This window comes from Larimichthys crocea, chromosome XV (assembly GCF_000972845.2).
Source record: "Larimichthys crocea isolate SSNF chromosome XV, L_crocea_2.0, whole genome shotgun sequence".
NCBI classification, from domain to species: Eukaryota; Metazoa; Chordata; class Actinopteri; family Sciaenidae; genus Larimichthys; species Larimichthys crocea.
The window spans coordinates 7,422,039-7,429,081 of NC_040025.1; the positions used below are offsets into that span (position 1 = coordinate 7,422,039).

General features: G+C 41.9%; 1 pseudogene; it reads left to right on the forward strand.

Moving 5' to 3' along the window:
- Positions 1–2,899: 2,899 nt before the first annotated feature.
- LOC113747793 (uncharacterized) lies at positions 2,900–3,010 on the forward strand (annotated as a pseudogene).
- The last annotated feature ends 4,033 nt before the right edge of the window (positions 3,011–7,043 follow it).

Below are 7,043 nucleotides of genomic sequence, written 5' to 3' on the forward strand. Positions count from 1 at the left end.
GGGGAGCGATGAAAGGACAGTAGGTCCCGGTAGGTGGGGAATAAGTGATGTCTGAGGCCTCCTCCTATGTTGAGTGAAGGTTTCTCTACTTTTACACAGATAGCCTCCTTCACTCCACTTTCAAATCTTCCCTGTCCAAAATGCGAACATCATTGTCAGTCATCAAACATGCTGGCTGAGCTTGTATGTTACTGGTGTATGGGGAACAGCTGAGTAATGTTACATACATTGCTTGTAATTAAATATATTTATATACGTAGCTTTCCAATAGTATGTACATAAACACACTACAGCCTATCCAGTTAGCTAGAGTTCAAACATAAAAAGATATAAAAACACATTCCATAAACTTACCACTCAGAAATGACCTAAGGTTGCAATGGTATGTGTTTACCTGCAGCCATGCCCAGTAGCTTGTGCTCATCTGTTGTCATGGCAACCTGATGCTGAACTCACATCAGCATGGCGGAAGGGGGGGGAATGAACAGCAGCCGACAGTGGTTCATTTGCATTTAAAGGGACAGACACTAAAATCAAACACCTGAGCACAGAGCGCTGAAAAACAGGGCTGCTGTGCTTGATCCGTGAGGAATTTTGACCAAAGGATTTCACAGACATGTCATTAAGGTGCCTGGGACCTGTGTGAACTGGTGAAAAAAAATGCATAATATGCCTCCTTTAAAGATAATGATGTTCGCATCTTGGACAGGGAAGACAGGTGGTTTGAAAGGAGGCTATCTATGTAAAGGTAGAGAAACCTTCACTCAACAGAGGAGCAGACACCATTTATCCCCACACCTACAATGCTGTCCCATGATTTTATTTCTTTTTTTTTCTAGTCTTCACAAAATGGACCCTCACCAACAGTACTGCTGGAAATTGATTGCTCCTTTTTAAAAGCTACACTCAGATCTGCTCAGTTAACACCGAAGTCATCGTCTCCTCCCTTTCCTGAGTACAATATCCTCTCACTCAACCAGTCCTGTGTAAGGTTATCTATAATAAATGAGATGTGTGGAAGAGGCAGCAGACATATTAATAAAGCCTTAGCTTCTATACATGAAGGATGAAGAAAAGAGACTGCAGGCAAAGAGACTATGTCTTGTCCACAATGTCTTTTAAGTCATAAATAAATAAAAAGAAAAATCAATAACGTAAGAATCTTCAAGAATTTCATGACACATGTATAAGCGGTGTCGTCTATGATTGCTGTTTACCTGCTTTTTATTCAGGGAGACACTAAACTCTTAGAAAGGGATTACATGATGTGATACCACTGAAAGAAGATTACACAGCAAACCTGTTCAGAGATCTCAGCAAACCGGAGATTTTTTTTTTCTCCTCTCTGTCCATTTATTCTTCCATTCTCTGTGCCTCCAGGGTACATTGAGTGTAGGTAAAAGAGGACTCTGTGTACCCCTCAGCAGATACAGAGAGTCTATGAATGGGTCAAAGGTTGTTAATGAATGTTGTTTTCCTCCTCCGCTGATACTGTCCCACTGCTAAGCCCTTGTGTTTAAAGGTGTCAAGAGGCAAGCCAAAACCATTACCGTCTCGGGATAAATACAGAACATTCACCGTAATCCCGCGTGCGAGTGTGTGTGTGTGTGTGTGTTGCTGCACGTGCAGTACCTTCTGAGAGGGGTTGATGTTGTCAAAGTCATCGGGCAGCATTTTTACGACGAAGAAATTGGGTTAAGTTGGTAGAGCTCTGTGAGTACACAAACAAACAAACACACAGACACACACTTTTGTGCCGCATGCAGGAAAGCAGGAAATGGCAGAATGTGTGTGTATAAATACCCACATCATCAACAGTGCTGTGGAAGACAGTGTCTGAGAGTGTTTTGGAGCTTTGTGCTCATAAATCATACTGAACAAGAGAGACAGAGAGAGAGAAAAGGAGAGAGAGCGAGCAATGGTGGAAATGCGGAAACTCACTTGGCTAGCTGGTTTTTACTATTTCAAACCCCATCTTCCACTTTTCTTTCTCCAATCCTGCCTCCTTTTTTTCTTTCACCTTCCCCCGTGACCATTTCCCCTCTCCTTTTTTGTTTTTCTCCCCTTCCATTCTCACTCTCTCTTTTATCACCCTGGGTTCTATTCCCCTCCTTGTCCTCTAATCCTCCTCTACTCTTCTTCCCTCCGCTCTCATTGTCTCTCCAATCGTCCACCCTCTTTGGCCTTTTTTTTTTTCAGTCTGTCCCTCGCACAACTGATAGCAGGTACACCCTGGCCTAGCCAGGACCAATCCATCTCAACACAGACCTGCAATCTCTACTGCTACTCGACACTTCCCTCTTCCGTTATCCATTACTCTTTTCCCACCGCCCTCTGTTTTTGCCATTCCTTCACAGTCAAGCAGAGATAGTAGACATTCCTTGTCTGTCTAGCGCACATCCATCTCCAGCCTGAGCGCCAATCTGCTTCAGAAGCAGAAAACACTGAAGTCCAGAATTCACCTTAATATGTGTGCCAAGAAGAGAAGGTGTGAAATCACCTGAATGACCAAATCACAGCACCAGCACAAAGTCTTTAATAAAGTTTTGCAGATGAACACACGTATGCATACAAACTGGAGTGCATACATGCAGTGCCACCGGTGCGGCACACTGGGCTCCAGGAGCTGTTCAGTGCCGAGAGTTGCTATAACCTTTTCCATCTATTTCCATACTTCCGACAGATTTTCATAGCACTGCCCCCAATTTAGATAAAACTAAGGAGTTGCATAATTTCATAATTATGCTGCAGCATGCAAATGACTCATTTTATTTACTTTTTTCATAAGTATTTTAGGACACTTTCACATCTGTTGGTTTTCTGTTCATTTGTTCCAGATCATGAAGCAAAATGATGAATTATTGCCATTCAGTTCTGCTTCATGTTCACACAGACTTTATTACTTACCTGGCAGGAGAGAGAGCGGAAGGCTCAGCCATTGCACTCTGGTTGTGCTGACCGCTGGGAATATCTTGACTGCATCATTCCTGGTAGTGGGGGACTGCCTTTCTCGCTTTTGGTTTTGGGCGGCAGTAGCTCTGTAGTCTGTAGGGACTTGGTTTGGGAACTGGAGGGTGGCCAGTTCAAGTCCAGTATGGACTAAAGTATGGAACATAGACTAGTAGCTGGAGAGGAGCCACTCTGTGTGGCTGCCCATCAGTCCACCATCTCTCTACATCTGTATGTCCATGAGTCCTTTGTGTGTGTGTGTGGATGTATTTCGGGCCTATGTTTATGTTTGAGGTGCTCATGCATTGCTGTAATGCTGCCTTTTTCTTTGTCTTTTTCTGCTTCTTCTTCTATGGTACCATGCCAATCTTCCCGCAGTCCATTTCCTGTAGTGTGTATGCTTGTAGTGGTGTTAATAAGATTTGCTCTGGCTGAAATCTTTGAAAAATATTTTATTTAACAGTATGTGATCAAACAGTGGGGTTTTATAAAACGACGCATGGACACTAAAATTCCGAGTTAAGGGACAACTGCACATGTGTTCTGCGTCCTGAATAATTAAGGGAGTACTGTACAAAATGCGTGTAAAAAGGTGTATAAAAGTGTGTGGTTAGGGGTTTTACGGCCTTAAAACATGTATAATAATTGTAAAACTTACTTCGCGGATTTTGTTTATTGCGGGTTATTTTTAGAACGTATACCCCGCGATAAACGAGGGACCACTGTATGTTGTTTAAGTGCTGTATTACAAGGCTGCGTTGATTTGACAAAATTAATTGAGAAAAACTTGAAACAACAGATACTGTAACTTAGAGGATAATTTAATTATTTTCAACCTGCGCTTTAATTTACTAGTTTTTTTGCCGTCATGATGATTGATTGTGTTCACTTACTTCTCGGTAGAGCTTGATGTACCTCCACTTGTCTGCAGTGCTGCTCTCCAGCACACAGCCAGAGGGCAAACACATTCTCCAACAGCTGAACCCAGAAAGCAATTAAAAGCTTTAGACTCCATGACAGCCACACAGCAACAAGTCTTGCTTTAATATCCAGCGTTTGATTATCCCACACGTCGTTACATGTAGATTTATGTAAGATTGTTCACTGTCAAGTGGCAATGAGCATATTGGTGTTCACACTGGACTTTTTTGGCTCTTTTGTCCCACTCTTCAGGTATCTCCAAATACTAATTTCACTCATACATTTTTTTCAGCATTTCCGTACAAACTGGGATCAGACTGGCTCAGATATACCCCGGCTCAGATCCAACTGCATCAGATGCCATCAGGCCCCTGCCACTCTGGGACATATGTTTTGGCCATGCTAAAAAACTACATATATTCTGGTCAGAGATTTTCAAACACGTCTCCTATATTTCTAAAAAAAGAACGACCCAGATCCATTGTCTCAGTATTCGGGGTTACCCCTGGCAACACGAGCTATCAAAACATCATTCAGACTTCATACATTCTCAGCATTACTAGCCTGCCGACTTATCTTTTTTCCTTATTCACGTTAGGTCTGCGAGGTGATGGCATTCCTTAAATTTGCAAAAATCTGATGCACAATTCAGGCTCTGTAAAAAGGTTCAAAAATTTTTGCATGACTTTTTTAGAATACTTCACAGTGAATTTGATGCAACCACCTGGATCCATATCTCTAGCCCCCCGCATTTTCTTTTCTTTTTCTGCATCTTTGCACATGGGTGACCATGAAAATGTAACAAATTGAAGCAAAGAACTAATATGTATGAGTATGTAGGTATGTATGTTGAGAGAGAGGAGATGTGTATCCATTAGGCAATTAATGCACGTGTCGTTTCAACTGTTATTGTCCTTTCCTCACTATTTTTTGAAAACTCATAAAAAACAATAATTTGAAATTTGAATATTGAATTTGCCTAATGAAGGACTGATTGACTCCAAGACTTACAGACTTTCTTCTTTTCTTCTAATGTTAACATTACTTGCCCCTCCACCAACCGCTGCCGTTACTTGTTTGTGCGCAACAGTAACGTTAATCTGTTGGCTATTTGTCATCTGAGGATGATTTACCCTCTGAAGTCAATGGTCAATGTGTCGGTGTTCTGGTGTAGCCAGCAGATATCCAAAAATGGAGGAAATCCTTCTCTGCAGTACCATTAGCAAATTGATGAATAAGAATGATGCTCTGTTTTTCCCTCTTCATGTCATGACATTGATTAATTAAGTATATTATGAAACTTGTTGAGCAGGAACAGAATAGGTCCCACAGGTCCACACCAAGTCAAATTACAGTTGAGCCAAGCATGTCCTTTAATTGAAACGTGGTTAAAAAACAGAGGCAGAAGACATGAAGACTAAATACTACATGTGCCTGTGTGTGTGTGTGTGTATGTGTGGTGTGTGTGTTGTGGTGTTGTGTGGTGGTGTGGTGTGAGAGAGAGAGAGAGAGGAGAAGAAGAGAGAGAGAGAGAGAGAGAGAAGAACAAAGACAGAGAAAGAGAGATGAAAAAGTAGAGCGCTAATCCAGTGATGAATCTGTGTGTATTTTGGTGCTGGCAGCTCTGATTTATCACCAACACTTTATTCAAGGTCCTGAAATTAGTAAGTCGCTCCACCAAGATGAAACCCCCGACTTCAGAGATGTGACAAACTGGATGCCGCCAGTTGTGTGTGTGTTGTTGTGTGTGTGTGTGTGTGTGTGTGTGTGTGTCTGTGTGCATGTGCATGTGTGTGTGTGTTAAGGTAAATATTCCTCTTTTTACGTGCCTGCGTTTAATGTGCTCACCTGTGTGGGTTGTTCATGACTGCCCGTAATATATACATCTGCATTTGGTGTGTGTGTGTGTGTGTGGTGTGTGTGTGTGTGTAAGATGTGGCTGCTGCTGGTTAATTCAGCTCCGAGAAGTACAGCGGGAATACTAGTGCCAGTCATGAACGGACCTAATAGAAACATTTTACCTCTGGGACAAAAGTTTCTTCTCAAGGTGCACATCCACTTCCCAGAAGATGAACAAATATTAGCTGAATGATAGAACGAAACAGACTGAGGCTATTATAAAAGAAAAAAGGTAGGGGAGCAGGGGGGGGCGGGTTGCCTGAGGACATATGAGAAGCGGTATGTGCTGCTGATATGAAAAGGCTGCAGGGTCTGGCTGGGAGAATTTGTTGAGATATAGGAGCGATACACAGGCCCTGGGCTCAGGGCGGACGCTGCCAGGGCTGAGCAGTGAGATAATAACAAGTACCTTTTACAACCTTAGCTCCTCTCTCTCCTGCATCCTCATTCACTTTGCTATGTCTCTCACCCATTCACCTGTTGGATAATAAAGCCTAAATTTCAGTGCCCCTCCTCCCAGATCTCCTTCCATTTCCTCAAATTTTTGTCCAGTTCTAATGGAGGTTTTGTTTACACGAAATACTTAATTTAACCATTTTGCAAACAGTGCTGCTGTGTTTCTGCAATTTCAAACAAACAGAATTTGAATCCCATACTAAATATAAGACAGTTTTCCAATGTGATGTGTTCCATGAGTAGTAGAAGATATCTTGTTTGCTAAATAACATTAAGAAATTACTAAATGCTGCTGCTTCCTAGACAGCAGATGTGCGTACGTTAGATGTACGTACGTTAACGTAACGTTTGACAGACGTGAAAATTGCACCATGCTGTATGTGGGAACTAACACTGCAGAGAAATATTTAAAATATTTTGACATTTGGTGGAGCACAGATTTAAAAACTGCATTGGATAAACTCAACAGCAGCATAGCTTTCTGAAAACAACGTTTGGAGCTCAATAGCTGCGTAAGACCTGTGTCACCTACAGGTTTCCATCCCATCCACCCATTGCTCTACTTCTTCAGAGTGCATGTTTAATGGTTAAAAACATTAAAATCCTCTCTCTTGAGATGACACTGGATTAGGGGGTCTGTGCAAAATTATCTGAAACATTTACACCCGCAAGAAAGCAGTTGAGAACTTGGACTCTTTTTATAGCTCACTTTCCTGTAAACAACACAGAATGACTGAGACTAGAAATGTTTGCCCTCTCTATGACAGCTAGCCTTCCACTCGAGAGTTGTTCAGAACAATTTAAGATAAGACATTATA